The 18490-nt window shown below is 38.5% G+C and overlaps 1 protein-coding gene and 1 non-coding gene across 5 annotated transcripts in view; both read left to right on the top strand.

Annotated features, from left to right (window-relative positions):
• ZNF609 (zinc finger protein 609) overlaps nt 1–18490 on the top strand; it is a 213386-nt gene that overhangs the window by 78542 nt on the left and 116354 nt on the right. The gene's annotated exons all lie outside the window — the stretch shown is intronic.
• LOC123862537 (U4 spliceosomal RNA) lies at nt 254–398 on the top strand. Its single transcript, XR_008508214.1, has one exon. It is a non-coding gene; the product is annotated as a U4 spliceosomal RNA (small nuclear RNA).

Below are 18490 nucleotides of genomic sequence, written 5' to 3'. Positions count from 1 at the left end.
TTGAAAAAATAAGATATTATGGAAATCTTTCTCAGTTTATGTAAGTGGTAGTGCTGCTTTATATTAGGAGTTCACCTGAAAACAGCATATGAATTGTCTTACTCAATTTTGCATAGGAGAAACTCAATTTTGCCCATAGGCCTGAATTCCACATTAAATTATCTTTTCAAAATGCTGACTCTAATAATAATAACAGACACTTAAAAATAGTACTCACTGTGTGCTAGGACTGTTGTAAGAAGTTTATATATATAGCTTTGCGCAGTGGCAGTATCGTAGCCAATGAGGTTTACCCGAGATGCGATTATTGGTAATTGAAAAGAAGTTATTATGTATATTTACTAATGTAATCATCACAACAAATTGATGATGTAGGTACTATAAATGTCATCCCATCTATAGCTGAGGTAATGAGGTAAAGAGCACTTAGGTAATTTACCCAAGGTCCCATAGCTAGGAGGGGGCAAAGCCAAGGTTCAAAGCCAGGTAACCTGGTTCCAGAGTTTACTCTTTTTTTTTTTTTTTACTTAAAAAAATTGTGATAAAATGTATATGACATGAATTTTATCATCCTAACCATTTTTAAGTATACAAATCAGTAGTGTTAGGCACATTCACATTGGTGTGCAGTCTCCAGAACTGTTTTCATCGTATAAAACTGAAACTGATATATCCATTAAACAATTCTCCAATCCCTTCTTCCCCTGCCTCTGACAGCTACCATTCTACTTTCTGTCTCTATGAATTTGACCAATCTAGGTACCTCATATATAAGTGGAATCATACAATATATGTCTTTTTGTAACTGGCTTTTTTTACTTAGCATAATGTCCTCAAGTTTCATTCACATTGTAGCATGTGTCAGAATTTACTTTTTATGGCTATAATAATATATATACACCTTTTTAATAAAAAATATATGCCTTTTTAAGGTATAATATTTCATTATAGGTTTATACCACATTTTGTTTTTCTGTTCATCTTTTGAAGAACACAGGTTACTTCCACTTTTTGGCTGCTGTAAATAATGCTGTTATGAACATATGTGCAACTATTTGCTAAAGTTCCTCCTTTAAGTTCTTTGGGGTATATACCCAGAAGTGGAATTGCTGACTCATATGGTAATTCAGTGTTTAATTTTTTTGAGCAATTGCCATATTGTTTTCCGTAGGAGCTGCATCATTTGTATTCCTACCAACACACAAAGGTTCTAATTTCTCCACATCGTCACCAACATTTGTTATTGTCTGTTATTGTTTTGTTTGTTTTGTTTTATAGTAGCAATCCTAGATCCTGATGAGTATCAAGTAGTACCTAATTGTGGTTTTGATTTACATTTCCCTAATGGCTAGTGATGTTGAGCATCTTTTCATGTCCTTATTGTCCTTCATATATCTTCTTTGGAGAGAGATTTATTCAAATCTTTAGCCCATTTTTGAATTGCATTGGGTTTTTTGTTGTTGAATTATAGGAGTTCTTAGCATAACTGGATATTAATCCCTTATCAAATCTTTGATCTGTAAGTATTTTCTCCCATTCTATAGGTTGTCTTTTCACCTTTTGATGTGTAAAAGTTTCTAAATTTGATGAAGTCCAATTTATCTATTTTATCTTTTGTTACCTGCGTTTTTGTTGTCAGCCAAGAAGTCATTGCCAAATCCAGTGTCCCCTGTGTTTTCTTCAAAGAGTGTTAATAGTTTTAGTTCTTATGTTTAGGTCTTTGATCTATTTTGTTTTTGGTTTTTGGGGTTTTTTTAAAGATTTTATTTATTTATTTGACAGAGAGATAGAGAGAGCACAAGTAGGCAGAGTGGCAGGCAGAGGGAGAAAGAGAAGCAGGCTTGTGAGCCTCAATCCCAGGACCCCAGGATCATGACCTAAGCTGAAGGCAGCCACTTAACCGACTGAGCCACCCAGGCACTCCTTCGATCTATTTTGAATTAATTTTTGTATATGGTTAAGGTAAAGATCCAACTTTTATCCTATAGCTTAATTTCTGACCTATTGTCTTTATCACCCACTCTCAATTTAAAGAGTCGGCATAATGGATATAGGAAAAGTAGGTAGTAAGGAAGTGGCAGTAGCAAGTATAGATTACTCATTTAGAAATCTCAGTAGTTAGAAGGTGGAGGCAAAGAAAGATTGCTGTTTTTAGGTAGAGAATATTTTTCTTTAATAACATGTTCATTGGAGAAAATTTGGAGAGGTCAGAAATATTAAGATAAAACATATCTTGGAAAACAAATAATATATAATGTTTATGGATATGTAAATATGTAGTAAATGCTTAAAATCTATGCTTGACAATGATAAATCCTGAATTCATTATAATGGTTTCCCTTGGGAGCAGAAGGGGGGAACAGGATGAGGAAAGGGTACATAGGAGGCCTCAACCTATGATGTTAATAATTTTTAAAAAAGAGATGTCTGAAATAATATGACATAATACCTAGGATTCAACAGAGCTAGTTGATGGGTACAGAGGTATTTATGATCTTTATTTTTATGTTTGAAATATAATAAAAATAACTTAGAAAGAACATAAGGGGCCTCTGGGCGGCTCAGTTAAAGCATCTGACTTTCGGGGTGCCTGGGTGGCTCAGTTGGTTAAGCAACTGCCTTCGGCTCAGGTCATGATCCTGGAGTCCTGGGATCGAGTCCTGCATCGGGCTCCCTGCTCAGCGGGGAGTCTGCTTCTCCCTCTGACCCTATCCCCTCTCATGCTCTATCTATCTCATTGTCTCTCTCAAATAAATAAATAAAATCTTTAAAAAAAAAAAAAAAAGCATCTGACTTTCGCTCAGGTCATGATCTCAGCATCCTGGGATGGAGCATCAGGCTCCAGACTCAGCAGGGAGGTTGCTTGTCCCTCTCCTTCTCCCCCTACCCCCACTGGTGCTCTCTCTGTCTCTCTCACAAATAAATAAAATCTTTCTTAAAAAAAGATTAAAAAAATAAAAATAAACAGAACATAAAAGAATAAAGCTTAGAAAGTTTAGCAAATCAAAGGGAGGTTTAAATCTTCCTCTAAGATAGGAGGGAGGCAGAGAAAAGAGGTGAAAAAAATTTTTTTACAAAGGACCTTTGAATTAAAGAATAGAAGGAGCCCAGGACAGATAAATCTTAGTCTCATTTTGGTGACAAAGTCATTTGCTGAGGGTGGATTGGGAGTACTGGGGATGGTTTTGAGAGTTTCAAGTTGGTTGGAAAGTTTGACAGATTCAGGATAGGAGCTGTGCAGAAACAAAGTTGATTGCTGAATAGCATTGAAGGGCCACCAAAGGATGGTTGTCAGGAGTTTGTTGTAGGGCAAGATACCACAATTACATGAATTTGCTAGCATTGCTTTGTAGCCAGGAGAACAATAAAAGAATAAAAAAAATAAAAGCAAAAAATTGAATGATAGATATTGGATTAAGGTTGTATTAGGAATAATTGGGTTATAAGGGCAAGAAATCCACTCTAACAAAAGTCAGTGGGGAGCTATTGTAAGGTTTCAGGAGACAATCATAAGGGCAACCAAAGACAGAAACACAGACATCTCTTCAGTATGTTCATCTCTGGGATTTGTATCTTTCTTGAGTGCCTTACTCTGCACATGGCTATACTGACACGGTACTTCCTTTATGTAAGTCCCCACCCTCCTCATGATTGCAGATTTTACTCATTAGTGGGTTATAAAATCAATTAAGTTGGTTGCAACCAGCTTTTTTACAAAAGTAGTTCAATACAGTTAGTAGGGTTATTTTAAGCTGTGTGTGTGTTTGAATGCATATTTATTGCAAAATAAAATTAATCACATATATTGAGTGCCTGCTATGTGCCAAACAGGGATACATTAGTAAATTAACCAAAATCCTTGCCCTTTGCTTCCTCCTGCCCAAGAACCTCTCAGAATACAAGGCAGAGTAGGCAGAGTTCAGTTGCCCAATGGGGAGGGCAAGGGGTCATTGCAAGGGGTAAGGAAGAAGGGTTGTAGGAAACCTGTCTGAGCTATATAGATCTTGCACTGTGTAGGAAACAGAGGTTGTGTGCCCCTGGGTTAAGTTCTACTCCCGAGGTTCAGGTGTACAGGGCCTGCCAAAGGCTACACCTGGAGCAAGAGAATCTTGTTCCCATCCCTAGTCTTTCACCAAGTAACAAGCAGCATTAGTCTACCACTTGGGGTGGGGGCAGGAACATGAAGACACCTGCTCTATGCACAAGTATACAAGACCTGCTGAGGGGTGCCTGGGTGACACAGTCACTTAAGTGGCTAACTCTTAATTTTGGCTCAGGTCATTATCTCAGGGTCCTGGGATCAAGCCCTGCCTTTGGCCTCTGTGCTCAGTGGGGAGTCTACTTGAGGATTCTCTCTCTTCCTCTCTCTCAAATAAATAAATCTTAAAAATAAATAAAGACCTACTAAAAACTGAGGATGAAGCAAGAACTTTCAGAAAAATTCTCCAGTAATCCATTCCTCACACTAAAACACAAGGTATTGTCAGTTTAGCACTGGAAGAATTTGAAGCCTGTGATGCGCTGAAGCTAACAAAAACAATAAGACCAAACCCAGCTCGCCTATGCACTAGATTGATTCAGATCCCCACCCTAATGGCCTGGCAGAAACAGGTATGATTATTTCCAAGCATAAATACTGTTTTCCTCAGTTTCTACTTTTTAGACATAGTATCTAAAAAATAAAAATTAAGAAATATACAAAAGAAGCAACACAAATACAACCAGACCTAGAGATTGTCCAGATGTTAAAACTATAACATAGGGATTTTAAGTAATTAATTAAAGAATCTAGAGGAAAAATTCCTGCCTTTATGGAATTTATAATCTAGTCGACAGAGACAGACAATAAACAAAATAAATATATAGTGTCTTAGATGGTGCTGAGTGCTGTGGAGAAAAAGCAGAGAAGGACGAATGGGTGATTTGGGGAGTGGAAGGAGAAGGTGACATTTGATAAATGATCTAAAGGAGATAAGGGAGCAAGTTAAGAGGATATCTGGAAGGAAAATGTCCAGGGAAGGGCAGGTGTGGGGGGAACAGCAAGTGCAAAGGTACTGAGGTGAGAGGGTGGCTATGTATGCTGTGTGGTGAGGTTTTCCTCTCTGGTGGTGGGAGCAGGCACTATTCCCTGTCCTGTGTGAGCTACAGGTATTTTTCCCTCATTACTTTTGACTGTTTCTCTTCGTGTTAGATTGTTCCTTCACACACATGTGCTGACCAGTAGTCAGCTGATAACTTGAAGGGGACCTTTTGTAGATCTCTAGAATTTGTGCAGGGCTTTCCTTTGTTGTACTTTGCCCTGTAAACGCTAGCTCTTTTGACCCTCTCTAAACTTGCAGCTCTTTGTTCTCAATCTGGGAGACTGCTGGGTTCTGTTTGGGTTATTCCTCCTCACGCACGTTAACAGCCTAGAAATTCTTTCAGGCAGTAAGCTGGGGCAATTGTACAGCTTACCTCATTTGTTTCTCATCTTTTGGGGAATCACTATTTTCATTTCTTTCTTTCTTTTTCTTTATTTTTTTTTAAGATTTTATTTATTTGAGAGCGAGAGACAGAGATAGCGAGTGAGAACACTGAGCAGGGAGGAGAGGGAGAAGCAGGCTGCCCACTGAGCAGGGAGCCCGATGCGGGGCTCCATCCCAGGACCTTGGGACCATGACCTGAGCCGAAGGCAGCCGCTTAACCGACTGAGCCACCCAGGCGCCTTTCTTTTTTTAAAATCTTTTTTTTAAAGATTTACTTATTTAGGAGCGCCTGGGTGGCTCAGTCGTTAAGCCTCTGCCTTTGGCTCAGGTCATGGTCCCAAGGTCCTGGGATGGAGCCCCGCATCGGGCTCCCTGCTCGGTGGGAAGCCTGCTTCTCCCTCTCCTACTCTCCCTGCTTGTGTTCCTTCTTTCACTGTGTCTCTCTCTCAAATAAATAAAATCTTTTTTAAAAAAAAGATTTACTGATTTATTTTAGAATTTGAGAGAGAAAGTGTGCAGTGGGGAAGGGCAGAGGGAGAGGAAGAGAGAATCTCAAGCATTTCTTTTCTTTTTCTTTTTTTTTTTTTTAGATTTTATTTATTTATTTATTTATTTGTCAGAGAGAGAGAGAGAGAGCACACAAGCAGGGGGAGAGGCAGGCAGAGGGAGGAGCAGGCTCCCCTCTGAGCAAGGAGCCTGATTTGGAATTCAATCCCAGAACCCTGGGATCATGACCTGAGCTGAAGGCAGATGCTTAACCGACTGAGCCACCCAGTGTTCAGTCTCAAGCATTTCTTGATGTCCATTGTCTTGAAAAGCATTTCATATATATATATATATATAATATATATATATATATTTTTTAACTTTGTTTCAGGTAGCAGGGTAAATCTGATCTCTGTTACACTCACTTTTGGCTGGAGGTGAAAGTCTCATCATTTAGTTTTTAACAGGATCCTTCTAACTGCTGTATTAAGAACAGACTAAAGGTTGTCAGGGGTGGAAACATGGAGACCCATTTGGGAGAGAAATATAATCAAGTGAGAGATGATGAAATAAAATGTAATTTTCACTGTATGTTATGGTCAAATAAGTTGAGAACCATTGATCTCTCTCCATCTCTCGTTTCAAATTTTTAAATGTTTGATCATTTAGTGGTCTTCCTCTAAGTTAAGTCTTTTTTTTTTTTTTTAAAGATTTTATTTATTTATTTGAGAGGAGAGAATGAGAGAGAGAGAACACATGAGAGAGGGGATAGGGTCAGAGGACAAAGCAGACTACCTGCCGATCAGGGAGCCCGATGCGGGACTCGATCCAGGGACTCCAGGATCATGACCTGAGCCGAAGGCAGTCGCTTAACCAACTGAGCCACCCAGGCGCCCCTAAGTTAAGTCTTTAATGCCTCCCATCCTCCTACTCCCACATAGCCCATTCAGTTATTATAAGTGGCCTTGGAAGAGGTTGGTGTAGATAGGGGCAAATTTCTTTTTTTTAAGATTTTATTTATTAGAGAGAGAGAGAGAGAGCACGAGCAGTGGGGGGGGGGGGGCAGGGGGGGAGACAGAGGGAGAGGGAGAAGCAGGCCCCTGGGATCACGACCTGAGCCAAAGGCAGATGCTTAACCAACTGAGCCATCTAGGTGCCCGATGGCAAATTTCTTAAAAAGGGGAAAGGAAGAACCATGCTAAAGTGGGGAAAATATCTTCTAAGAATATCTTCTAAGAAGAGATTCCAAAAGATGTATTCTAAAACAAGGTATCCATGTCTATTTTTAGTGGTCTTTAAATTCTCTTTCAGAGGGATGATTCTGTCATTTGATTTTTTTGTCATCTTCATGGTGAGTGATGGAAGACAGCTCTGAGCCTTTTCCATGCCTGCTCTGCGATCCTAGCCCTTCAGGGAAAAGTCCCAAGTATTGCTGAAGGATAGAGACTAATGTTCTTTAACTGCCTCTGTTCACCCTGAAAATTCTGAATTGACATTCATAAGCTTCAATTCTGGTGGCACTACTGAATATAGTTTTACAAATTGATTTTCTTATGTAAGGAAAGTAATTACATAGAAAAATATTATCAAGGCAACTTTTTAAATTTGAAAATTAAAATATTTTACATTTGAAAAAATTTAATTCATTTGTTTGTTTTAAAGATTTTATTTATTTGGCACAGAGAGAGAACACAAGCAGGGGGAGTGGCAAGCAGAGCGAGAGGGAGAAGCAGGCTCCCTCCCCGCTGAGCAGGGAGCCAGATGTGTGGTGCTAGATCCCAGGACCCTGGGATCATGACCTGAGCTGAAGGCAGACACTTAACTGACTGAGCGACCCAGGCGCCCCTCTTTTTGTTTGTTTTTATTCTTTTTTCCTTTCTTCCTGGGACCACACTCTCCTTTGAGAGTGACCTTCCTACTTTTGGTATTTAAATGCCCTTTTATGAAATTATGATAGATGATGGTGTTTGACTTCTTTTACTATCCTTTTTTGACTAAATTTATTTATTTATTTTTTTTCAGAACTAGTTTGTTATCTATGAAATCCACCATAGTGAGATCCTTATTTAAATGGTTGGTCTTGAAATCAGGCTGAGTGGCAAGGGAAATATTGGTGATGATCAGGGTGAACCAGGAATTTGACTGAGAGATCAAAGTACTGGAGTCCTCCAGTCGCTCCCAAGTAAGGGATCATGGGAACCTGCAGAACCAAAAGGCTAGAGAGAAGGGGATAGGGGTTATGATTGGAGAGATTTTGTCATTTGATATCCTAAAGGTGAGGCATTTCAGAATGGTGGCAGAATCCATAGAGTAGCAGTGTTTATGGAGATAACAGGCATTGTGAAAAATTTCATACCTTAGTCATTTTTTCTTTATTTGATGAGGGATATGGACTGTTGGGGCTAAACCAAGTATGTTTAGTACATGGCTAAAACAAGAAAAACAAAAAAAGATCTCTTTCCCTTCTGCTGACTCTTTGTGCAGATCTAAACTTAGGATAAAAAACGTGGTTTCCCTCCACTAGTATCTCACCCTTCCTACCTGCTTGTTCTTCCTTAGTAAGATGTGTGCTGCAAGTAAAACTATCACTTGAGCTTACGACCAGCCGTACAGCTGCCACTGACTTTGGCACAACGTTTTTCGATTCTTAAAGAGGTGGTGCTGGGGCACCTGGATGGCTCAGTCCGTTATGCATCTGCCACTCCCCCTGCTCATGCACTCTCTTGTTATCTCTCTCTCTCTCAAATGAATAAAATCTTTTAAAAAATAAAGACATCATGCCATACAACTTTGTAATAATAACTGTAGTAGGAATTACTATAGGGATTATTTAGTAGGACTTCTAATTGTGTCTCCAGTTCTCTGCAGAGTGGAACCCTCAGGTTCTTTTTTTTCCCCACCTTAAAAGAAATTTTCTTTAAAGATTTTATTTTTTTGCGAGAGAGAGAGAGAGCACAGAGGGAGGGAGAGAAGCCGATTCCCCGCTGAGCAGAGAGCCCGAAGCAGGGCTCAATCCCAGGACTCCAGGATCGTGACCTGAGCCGAAGCAGATGCTTAACCAGCTGAGCCACCCAGGTGCCCCCCCCCCATTTTTTTAAAGTCAACTCCATGCTGAGTTGGCCACTTAACCAACTGAGCCACTCAGACACCCCCCACCTTAAAAATGTTTAATTTTTTTATTGTTAAGACCTCTGCTTATATAGATGACTTGTAAGACACAGAGAAGTACAGAGAACAAAAATTCATAATCCAACATGTAGTAATAACCACTTTTTTAAAAAAAAGATTTTATTTATTTAAGTAATCTCCATACCCAACATGGATTTAAGCTCACAACCCCCATATCAAGAGTTACACACTCTTCTGACCGAGCCAGCTGGGCAGCTGTAGTAATAACCACTTTTATTTTATTTTATTTTTCTAAGATTTTATTTATTTATTTGACAGCGGGAGAGCACAAGCAGAGGGAGCAGCAGGCAGAGGGAGAGGGTGAAGCAGGCTCCCTGCTGAGCAAGGAGCCTTATGTAGGACTCGATCCCAGAACCCTGAGATCATGACCTGAGCCGAAGGCAGATGCTTAACTGACTGAGCCACCCAGGCGCCCCTAGTAATAACCACTCTTAACATTGGGTACTAGTCCCTTATTATATGCATTTTGCTATGTACCATTGACCTCCTACTGCTTTCTTAAGTTATCTTTTTATTTCATTTAAAATCCCCTGTAAACATTTTTTGGTTAATGCTAAATATTCCAGAGTCAGGATGTATCATAAATTACCCATTTCCTTAATTCCCTACTGTTAAACTTTTAGGGCTGTTTTTAACTTTTTTATTTATAAATAAATTTTCTAGATTCTTCAAACAGGCAGTTTAATCTACATTTATATGTTGTGGATACATTCTTAAATATAAATGTTACAGTGCCCATTTTGATACATATATCTGTTTGCATTTATTTTCTTTCTTGAGTAGATTCTTAGAAGTAGAATAATAGGGTTCAATAATTTTTCAAATGCTTTATACCTGTTTATATATATTTTTTGTAAATTCTGTTTTGACTTTTGTTTTCATTTTATTTTTGGGACTTTGTGGATCTCTGTTTTAATAATTTGTATGAGCCCTTTATTACAACTCCTAATCTGTCAATAATGACAATACATGACAGTAGCGCTTATTAAATGTCAAGTATTATTCTAAATGCTTCATATACATTAACCCTCAGATATTTTTTTAACAGAAATGTTAAATAAATGTCAATTTCCCACAGAGTGCCTGGGTGGCTCAGTCATTAAGCGTCTGCCTTTGGCTCAGGTCATGATCCCAGGGTCCTGGGATCGAGTCCTGTGTCGGACTCCCAGCTCAGCAGAGAGCCTAGTTCTCCCTCTCCCTCTGCGTGCCACTCTGCCTACTTGGGCTCTCTCGTTCTTTCTGTCAAATAAATAAATAAATCTTTAAAAAAATATCAGTTTTCCAAACCTTAACTAAAAGTTTAATATACAAATATTTTTTAAGATTTATTTATTTTAGGGCGCCTGGGTGGCTCAGTTGGTTAAGCGACTGCCTTCGGCTCAGGTCATGATCCTGGAGTCCCTGGATCGAGTCCCGCATCGGGCTCCCTGCTCGGCGGGGAGCCTGCTTCTCCCTCTCCCACTCCCCGCTGCTTGTGTTCCCTCTCTCGCTGTGTCTTTCTCTGTCAAATAAATAAATAAAATCTTTAAAAAAAAAAATTTTATTTATTTTAGGGGTGCCTGGGTGGCTCAGCCATTAAGCGTCTGCCTTCGGCTCAGGTCATGATCCCAGGGTCCTGGGATCGAGCCCCACATCGGGCTCCCTGCTTCTCCCACTCCCCCTGTTTGTGTTCCCTCTCTCGCTGTGTCTCTCTCTGTCAACTAAATAAAATCTTAAATATATATATTTATTTTAAAGAGAGAGAGGGTGTGAGTGGGGGGAGAGGTAAAGGGCGAAGGGGAGAGAATCCTCAAGCAGGCTCCCTGCTGAGCGTGGAGCCTCCGGGCTTGATCCTAGGACCCTCTGAGATCAAGACCCCAGCTGAAACCAGGACCCCAACTGAAACCAAGAGTCAGCCAGACACCCCTTTAATATACAGATTTTGTCCTTCCCTTCTAGCCACTAATACTGAATACTACTAGTCTTTGGTGTTTTAATGTATTTAATGCATTTATAGCCTCATAACATAAAGTTGACCAGTACTCAGATGTTATATACAGTGTGTTTAATGGTTGTAACATTACCTAGGTCTATTAAAATTTTTTCCTACTGACTAGATTTAACATGTATTTAAAGTTATTCACCATTTGTGAGAATTTTTAAATTATTATTTCTATCCTATTTGCTTAGAAAAAAGATTTTGTTCAATTTATATTAAATAAGACCCTACAGTAGGACTTGTTGGTTTTTTTTTTTAAAGATTTTATTTATTTGACAGGGAGAGACACAGCGATAGAGGGAACACAAGCAGGGGGAGTGAGAGAGGGAGAAGCAGGCGCCTGGCTGAGCAGGGAGCCCGATGTGGGTCTCCATCCCAGGACCCTGAGGTGATGACCTGAGCTGAAGGCAGACGCTTAACAACTGAGCCACCCAGGCGCCCCTACAGTAGGACTTTTAAGCATTAAAGATAAAAAAAAGTCAAAGAGGAAATAGGATAATTATACCTAAAATCCAGACCCATTCAGTAAACATAATTTAGTATTAAATATAGTTCTTCCTGACGTTTTTGGTAAAAATGAAACTCTGGCTCTTGAGGATAGCTCAGGTTCATTCTTTTGAAATTATGGCTTTTTTTTTTTTTTTTCACCCTGTCACCAACCATTCCCTTTTAGTCAGCAAGTCTTTCATCCGGACCTTCACCCTAGAATTTAAGGTTTTTCTGTTTCACCCTATTTTTGTCTCAGTCTGAAATCAAGCTGTTGTACTAAGTGACCTTTTTAGTGTCTAAGGGAATATATGCATTTGCAGTTAAATTCGCCCCTTTGGCTTTGGCTATGAAGAAATTCCCAGAGAGGATAATTCCCAGGGTGGACCCTAACCTTATGAACTATTTTATTTTATTTTATTTTATTTTATTTATTTATTTAACCTACATCCATGGAGGGTCATTTTTTTTTTTTTTTAAGATTTTATTTGACAGAGGGAGACACAGCAAGAGAGAGAACACGAGCAAGGGGAGTGGGGGACAGAGAAGCAGGCTTCCCGCGAAGCAGGGAGCCCGATGTGGGGCTCGATCCTAGGACCCTAGGACCATGACCTGAGCCGAACGCAGACGCTTAAGGACTGAGCCATCCAGGCGCCCCCTTAGGAACTATTTTAATGTGGGGCTTCAAAGATGTAGATTTTTCATTTTAGAGCAAGAAAGCGCTTGTTTTTCTGCTTTAATTGCAACGTCTGTTTGGAAAGACAAGATAGATTGGCTTAAGATGGAATCAGAATGTGATGCTAGTGAGACTCATATTCTGGAGACAGAAAGCAGAGAGCCAAAAGCTGACCTTGGTTAGTCAGCCAGGGATGGAGTGGGGGAGAACGTCAAAGATAAAAATGGTGAGTAGCAGTGGTTAAGGGGAAAGGATGATTGACTGAGGGCTTAGGGTCTGTAGCAAGAAGGAGAACACTGGTGGCCAAGTCAGGACCTTTAGACGGGGCCTTGTGACTGGGCACTAGAAAAGCCTTTGTGTAAAGTATTCCCAATACCGACACTTATTTCTCACCTGCTGTGTACTAGGTGCAGTGGTCATTGTTAGGGGGAATAAAAAAAAAATGGTATGTCCTTTTAGAGAATTTCACTATCTAGTTGGAAAGATTGACATAAATGAATAATTATAATAAATGCTAACATTTCTCACTGTCTCCAAGGATATAAACTCCAAGAGAACACAGAAAAATATATCTGCTTTTATGTCTGGCACTTAGTAGTTGTTTAGTAAATATTAATGGAATAAATGAATTGTTAGTCTTTCCCAGTTCACCAAGGTGCCTTCATAGATAGGTCATTTAGTATTCTACTTTTTGCTCCTGTTTATCCCCTCTGTGATGTAAGCAAGATGATAGCAGTATCCGTAAGAATAATAGTGTAACATAAGGCAGAATAAATTCAATTAAATGAAAGTTCAAATATGAGTTATAAAGGAGAAGAAATTAATTCTGGCTTGGTAAGTTCACAGAAAGCCTCTTTCAGGACATGGCCTTTTAAGCAGGCCATTTAAAAGGAGAATAAGGTTTTGATAAACAGAGTAGAGGGAACTAGTAGCTTTTGTAGCCATATCTTACACCAGATGAGTTGTTATACCTGTCCTGGATCTAGAATAGCCACATACTTTCAACACCCTTCCTCTTTCCCTAGTGTTTTGTTTTGTTTTTTTCAGTGAAGGGTCCTTTGGCTTTCTACAACCCATCAGATGTTATTCCATCTCGATAGAGTTTATTTAGTCCTTGTTCATATTCCTCTCTTACCCAGGGAACCCCTCATTTTCTATTTCTGAAAATGAAATACTTTTTCATGCTCATTATTTAGATTTTAACATAGAAAACTCAGGGACCTCCCCTTTCTGACAGGCTTATCTTAAATTTATGCTCATCTCTGTGCAGACATACATGTGTTTGAGAGAAGGTCGGGAAAAAACAAGAGATGGAAAAGATTTTAAAGTGGGATGTTTGGCAAAAAGGAATAAATGACTGTTATGAAAGAGAAATAGGCAGGACTTCTTAACTGATTGGATTAGGGAAGTAAGGAATAGAAACAGGTCAAAGATGACTGGAATCTATAGAATGTGTATTTTAAGTGCTAAACCTCAGCACTTACTGGCCCCTCAACCTGGTTGCTCCTTCCTAGTACCTGGCTTACTCCTCATTCAGCCGTCCGTTCTTCCAGATTTACTTATCTAATGGTACCTTCCCCCAGTAATTCATAGTTTAACCCATTTACCTTATTTTATTTTTGTAATACCACTTGCCACTTTCTGAAACTGTCTTCTTGTTTGACAGTCTTTGTCTTCTAGAGAAATCTTTGTGAATGTTGGTCCTTGTCCACTGATTGCTAAGTCCCATTGCCCAACCTTCTTACTGTATGTCTTAACATAGTAAACCAAAATAGGATAGATTTTAACTTCAAAAAAAATAATAATGCTACTTATTAAGATTGGATTGCTTAGAGACCTAAGGTTTCTGTATTCTAACTCCCTTTTTATGATCCAAAATGGATTCTCTCATAATAGCTTTCATTCCTGGTTCTTTCTGAACTGGTACCTAATGACAAACTAATAACGTACCAAGGCCTTATAGCCAAAAATCTATCCTAGGCAACTGATTGATGTTAACATTGTGTTTTCTGTCCTCTGAGAACCAGGAACCAAACATTGACGTCTTTGGGTATTGTGAGGATGAAAGTCGTTCAGTTATTTTTCAGAGCAGGCTTGGTGCATGCCATTTTGTTAAGCTACCTTAAGAACTGAGGGTGTACATCCTGCTGCGTGTGAAAAATTTGGTATTATGTTTATTAATGTACCATCTGACATCTGAATTATCCTTTTGAGTTTTACAGATTTCCAAATTCCTTGCAAACTCCTGAGAATAAATCTCAGATCCTAGTGTAAAGCCTAATGATTTCAGTTCAGTCCTTTCTCAAAGATCCACTCTTCATTCTTAGTTTGGCATAGTACCAAGGATATTGATAAATGTTGGTTGCCAAATAAATGTAAAAGTTCTGTTCACTGTAAGTCATTGTAATTAGTAATAATAGCTGTCATTTATTTTGAGTGCCTTCAAAGGAGACTCTGCTAGGCAACAATTTATCTTGATAATCTCACAACAACCTTGACAAGAAGGTGGTAACTATTTTCATTTTACATTTGAAGAAACTGTGGCTTAGAAACATTTACTTCCCCAAGATCACACAACTAGAAATGAATAGAAGTTGATTTATCACCTAGGTCTGTGTGTGACTTCAAAGTTTGTCATTTTACCACAATGCTTGGCGGCCTGTATCATTTAATTTGATGGTGACACTAATATGACACCCACATTGGGCTCATATGTTACTAATAATCCCTCTGTATCACAGCCACACACATTCTTAGATTTCCTGGCTGAGATAACTTTACATAATTCTATTATATTTCTCAAATTTAACTAATGGTGCTAGACAAATAGGAAGGGGATTTAAAATCTTTATTTGAAATAATCTCATGATTGTCATAATTAAACAGTAACCTGAGTTTATAGTTCAGAAGTTGAAGCCAAGAAAAATTTAATCTTTACATTAGCAGCAACTTTGTGTGTGTGTGTGTGTGTGTGTTTGCCTAGAAAGAGAGCAATTACTAATTATCTAATTGGAAGAAAGGGGTGACCTATACTTATAAAAAGGATTAAGACGACTAAGTATACCAAACAATCTACAAGCTAGATGAATAATATTCACAATAATTCTGTCAGAGAAGAGAGAGCTTTTGTGGTCAGGGAAGCTGCTTGTTATGAAATCCACTATAGTGCTAGTTCACATAAGTGGAGCTGTAAGCATGCTGAGTGTTCTATTACTGCTTCTCTGGTCCTATTTAAGTTGGAGGTGTTGTGAGGAAGAGGTTAACATTAAGAGGTTGAGAGCAAATGGTGAAGGTTTATTTTGACTTTATTTTTGGCTTTTTACAACACTTGGAATAAAAAGCGTTTTGTTTTATTTTGTTTTCAGGCATAATGATATCCATCCCTCAGTGAGAATTGGTTCTTCATGGTATTTTGTCATATTCACAAGGGAAACCAGGGTCTTTATGTTTTGCTGTAGAGCAAGTGAAGAGAACTATACCCGTTTCAGTGTGGCTTCAATCTATTTGATCCATTGAGTTTAATTACACTGGCTGTTTAAAAGAGCCAATGAAACCCAACCGCTTCCCTTTGGTACATTTAGATTATGGTGAATAAAAGTATTGTCACTGATCCATTGCTGTGCATACTGCTCACTAAACATGTCTTTTTATCCACTAACAGTTCCTTAATTTTGTAAGTGTTTGTCCCTTTACTAGGTTAAAGTAAGTTCTTTATTGATAATTTATGAAACTGCTTAAATTTACCCTTAATGTCTGCTTCAGCTACTAAGAACAAGAACGCCCACTAAGTTACATAAACATTTTAGCAAATGAATGTAATTTCAGAAGTACTGAATACAGAATGGAAAACCAGCAAAATTAGGTTTGGCAAGGGCATTTGAAGCAGTCACCATGGTAATTCTGATCATCTCTTAAGAAAACCAAGATACGAATGGTACTAGAATAATAACGCTTAATATTGAGCTAAGTTTCTTTTCTTTTCTTTTTTTTTGCTCCTTAAAATTCACCATGAGTTTTGGTTAAAGTAAGGAGGGCAAAAAGTACTCACTTGATGCTGACCAAAAATTAAATCAGGGACTTTTCTATTTAAGTAAGTAGCCATGAGTAGCCATGGAGAAAGAAGTACGCATGACCCGTCTGTGGTCCGCACTTGAGCTGTCTGAAAAGCGGATTTGGTTTTAATAGGAACTTCAAATGAGACTCCATAGGTGGGTCCTTCAGAATATGTATGTATGTAATATATATCAGACTAATGTGATTTGAAGAGATAGCTAAGAGCCAAAAATTCTAAACATTTTTTAAAAGGCCAGTTAGCTAAACATATTTAATTAGGATTCATTTATTTGGTTGGCATACAGTTTAAAATTAAATGTGAGTGAAGGAAATAGATATGGAAGAGATGGGGAAAGGTTTAGAACTGGAGGGTCCTAAACTGCCAGTGTAGGGAGTGGTAGAGACAGTACTACCTTCTTCCCAGTTTCACTTTGGGTGACCCTAATTACAGTTCCGTAGTTCTGAGCTGCTTTTGAGAGCTAGTGAGAGAGATTATATTACAGCCTGGTAGTATGTAACTCAGTTTTGCTGGAGGTCACCATCCTCTTCCAGGTCGTGGATGGTATCTCTTAGTGTCATTCAGAGATGAGGACTATTTAATGGCAGGCAGCCTGAAGGTGCTGATAGCATGGAGGCCTTTATTGGTAAGGTTTGGGAAATCTGATTCCCAGAAAGAGTGAAACATCATAAACTCTGTAGAGGGTGTGAGTTTCACCTATTATACAGTTAAAAGGTAATATAGGACTAAAAAGGACCTTGCTAAGTAGAATTGAGAGAAAATATAAACAAACTTTGAATATTTAAAAAAATTTTTTTAAAGCAGGTTTTTATTTTATATTTTCAACTGGACTAGCATGAACTGGTACCTCCTTTAAAGAGCCTGGCATTCCATCTAAAAAAAATTACCAAGACAGCTTTTGAAACATAATTGACTATATTGTGGCAGGATATTTTCCCTCCCTCAACCTTTTTTTTATGAAAAATTTTAAATACAGAAAAGTTAAGAGAAGTAAAATCACCCACCACCCAGATTCAATAATCGTTATAGTTTTGTCATATTTGCTTTGTTTATATATGTGTATTTTATTTATTTGCTTTGCTGAACAGTTTGGAAGCTTGAAACATTTTGATGTTTCTCTCCTAAACACTTGAAAATGCATTCCAAAAAATGAGGACATTTGCTTATATAAGCAGAATATCACTGTTATACTACACAATAATTCCTTAATATCATCTGTTGTCCATGTGTAGCAAGATATTTTAAGTTTGTTTCTCCTTACTCCAATAACTCTACCCCTTCCAGGGCCTTATATTTCCTTATCGCTTTGCCATGAACCTGATGCCATGTGAATCCTCTGGATTCAACCCTATTGCCTTCTAAACTTTGACCTAGTGTTAAAAGCCTAAAATTCTGAAGGGGGGGAAATCAGAGGGGGAGACGAACCATGAGAGACGATGGACTCTGAAAAACAAACTGAGGGTGCTAGAGGGGAGGGGGGTGGGAGGATGGGTTAGCCTGGTGATGGGTATTAAGGAGGGCACGTTCTGCATGGAGCACTGGGTGTTATGCACAAACAATGAATCACGGAACACTACATCTAAAACTAATGATGTAATGTATGGTGATTAACATAACAATAAAAAATTAAAAGAGAAAAAAAAAAGCCTAAAATTCCCCCAAATTGGAAATTTGTTTTGGACTATATCTCTTTCTTGGTTGTATTCCTATTAGAATTTTACACTATTAGAACAGATTGAGGAGAGACTTCTATGATGAACAAGTTCATTTCCCTTATTTTGCAAGTGGCCACTTTGAACTGGTGTTTCTGTGGAGTACTAAAGAAAAGTGCCGGATTGGGAAATGAAAGATTTAGATTCTGGTGCCAGGTCTGTAATGAACTAACTATAAATAAGTAACTAGGCAAGTCTGCAAATAATTTCCTTTCTCTGAACTTCATTTTATTCATGTGTGAAGTGAGAGATTAATTTGGATAACCTCTAACATTCTGTGAATCAGTGAATCCAGGGATTTTGACTTGTAATTCCACACTACCATACTACTTGCCCTCTAGTGACTCTTGTAGCCTATGATCCATAAGGACAGTTTTATGTCTTTTTCTTTTTGAAGGTCCATGCCATTGCCAGGAATGAAAGATC

The sequence above is a fragment of the Mirounga angustirostris genome, unplaced genomic scaffold (assembly GCF_029215605.1).
Source record: "Mirounga angustirostris isolate CCGP_5_RB_7025 unplaced genomic scaffold, mMirAng1.0.hap1 SCAF_9, whole genome shotgun sequence".
NCBI classification, from domain to species: domain Eukaryota; kingdom Metazoa; phylum Chordata; class Mammalia; order Carnivora; family Phocidae; genus Mirounga; species Mirounga angustirostris.
The sequence above is the reverse complement of the archived record's forward strand: the minus strand, read 5'-3'. Positions and strand labels throughout refer to the sequence as shown.